Consider the following 2,933-nt stretch of genomic DNA (forward strand, 5'->3'; position numbering starts at 1 on the left):
AGACAATCATATTGTATTAACTCCAAATAAGACACACACATATATAGAGTCTATATGATAGCTAAATAATATAAATTAATATAATAAATAAATATTTATAATTTGATATCTTAAGAAGTTTATTAATAGATTCTCATAGACCATATATAGCATTAAAATACATAAAGGAATACTACGATAAATATATATTTATTTTAAAATTGAACTTTATATATATATATATATATATATATATATATATATGTAAAATCCTATATACTTTTTAGATTTTATAATTTAAGTGAATTATTATTAATTAAAACATTATGATTATGTATATCATATTCTTATACGATATGACATATTATAGCAAGAAATAAATAATTAAGAATACTCACAAAATAAGCAAAAAAAAAAAACTTAACATAATGATAAAATACATTCTTTTCAATTCTCATACTTTAAGTACATGAAAAATTTAGTAATAATTCAATTAAAATATATTAAATTAAATTAATAAAAGGTGAAATCAAATGAATAACTCTGGAAACACATATAGCTTAACGCAAAAAAGAAAATTGAATTATTTAAAAAAGGAATAACAAAAATAAGTGAACTGAGTATGAATGATTGGATTATTTTTTAACATAATAATTATATACTATGATTACTAAATTATCAAATGAATAATAATAATAATAATAATAATAATAATAATAATAATAATAATAATAATAATAATAATAATAATAATAATAATGAAATGGTAATAAGAACTTCTATATTAAAGAAAACTGAAATTGGGAAGAGCATGACATTTTACCTAAAATAGCTAGATAAATGGCAAATGTTCAACTCTATTCGAATTCTATTTGCTATATGATTTGGGTGTTTAAATTGTACATTTATATATGATTGGAAAGAATGGTCCTTAATTTTTTTTTAAATTTTTATAAAGTGTGATCTATTATGTTGAATGATAAGATAATAAGATATTATACTTTACAAAAAAATAATAATAATGAAAGGATCAATTTTCATGATTGGACAATGAATTACTTATAAGACTTGTTGATTGATAATACATAATTACTTGTTAAGTATGCTAATTGAATTTTGATTAAAATTTCCTTTATAATCATTAGATAGCGAATAATGTTGACCTTTAAAGGTTTTATTTTTTATTTTTTTGAAGGTAATCATTTATTCATTTTATAAAGTAAAATAAATACAGTGACGTACTCTGATTCTTAATTGGACAAAAAAAAAATAAAAGAGAAATTTTTCATAATGTCCTTACATCAACTAAAACAGTAATACTAAGGAGACAAAGTCAGAATTTTTTTTATTTACCATTTATTAATTATCGCAATAGTTAATAAATACTAAATAAAATAAATTATGACTATTTTTTTTTTCTATTTTTTTAGTTACCAAATATTTTTGAACTAAAATAACCTAATGAAAAAGAAACAAAAAATAACTTATGTTTAAGCATATATTTAAGACTTCATTAGTTTAAGCATATATTTGCTACAGAGAAATGTTATTTTTTTTGAAGACTTTGACGTTTTTTCTTGTCAAATTGCTCAAACTATAGTATCATCGCCATCATTATGTCTTTCTTTTCTTGCGATTGTCGTCTTGCAAGTTTGTCGAGTTTCAACCACTACCACCTTAGTTATTGATTGTTGTTGCCAACCCTATTTTGCAAGGGGACAGAGCATTAAGAATGAAGAGCCGTCTCTCTCTCTCCCCGCATCTAGGACACAGGTCTTCTAAATTTTGGAATCTGTCATGGATGCGCTGTCGGATCGAAATCTTGTTGTGAAGTAGCCTCCAGATGAAAATTTTAACCTTTGGGGAGGGCACTGCAGATCTCAGACCAAGTTCTAGATGGTCTTTTGGGTGCAAATTTCAGAGAGTTGATCAATTGGGGGATGGTAGAAAAAGAAGGCTATCTGACATCCTGGTGCTATTGAGTATTGACCTAATTTTTCTTTTACCCAGATAATCTTATCCTCACCCATATGATATTTGAGTTTGCGTTTTGTTGTTGATAGATTAAAATAGGCATGTAATTCCTGATTTAAGGGTCTTCAAAAATTTTTACTAAGCTTTCGCTTCCTATCCGTCGCATTAAACCTTTTTCAGTCACTTTTTTTACTTCCAGTAAACTCCTCAAAGTCCAAGATAGGTTTGGACCAGTGTCTGCTTTGAGCAAAGATGAATATCTAAAGTAGCGCCTTCATATATCTTGCTAACTAGTAATTCTTGTTTAATTATTATTCTCCAACTTTGTTTAGCTAGCATAGCTAAGTTGAAAGTTTTAGGGTCTTTGATGCCCAACCTTCCTTACTTATTGTCTCTGCAAATTATGTTTCATTTAATACACTACTATTTTTTCTTTATACCCCTTTGACCCCACCAAAAGTTCATAGTTTTTCCGTGGATATCTCCAATTAGTGAGTCCGGAAGCTTGAAACAATTCAATGTGTAAAGAGGAATAGCTGTTACAATGACTTTGATAAGTACCTCTCTTCCACTGATCGAGAATAACGATCTTTCTAATTCTCTAGCCTGTTTTTTACTTTGTCTTTAATGTAATTAAAAGTACTCCTCTTGGATCTATTAACTACTATTAGTAGTCCCAGATATCTGAGTTGGTTCCCAACATATGAAATTTGTAGAATATGAACTAATTCGTCTCTTACATGAAGTGGGAGTGCTCTTACTGAAAAAGGTAGAAGATTTGTGAAAATTAATTTGCTGCCCAATAAGATGTTCATAGGTATCTAGTATCTGTAGTAGTCTCTGACAAGCCTCTTCATTAGTTTTACAAAAGAGTATAGAATCGTCTCTGACTGTAGGGCATCTGTTATTGATCCCCAATCTTGAGATCTTGCACCTCTATTTTTCTTTGTGGAGTAGATAAGAAAAACCTTTTGCACAAA

The sequence above is a fragment of the Arachis hypogaea genome, chromosome 5 (genome assembly GCF_003086295.3).
Source record: "Arachis hypogaea cultivar Tifrunner chromosome 5, arahy.Tifrunner.gnm2.J5K5, whole genome shotgun sequence".
Lineage (NCBI taxonomy): Eukaryota > Viridiplantae > Streptophyta > Magnoliopsida > Fabales > Fabaceae > Arachis > Arachis hypogaea.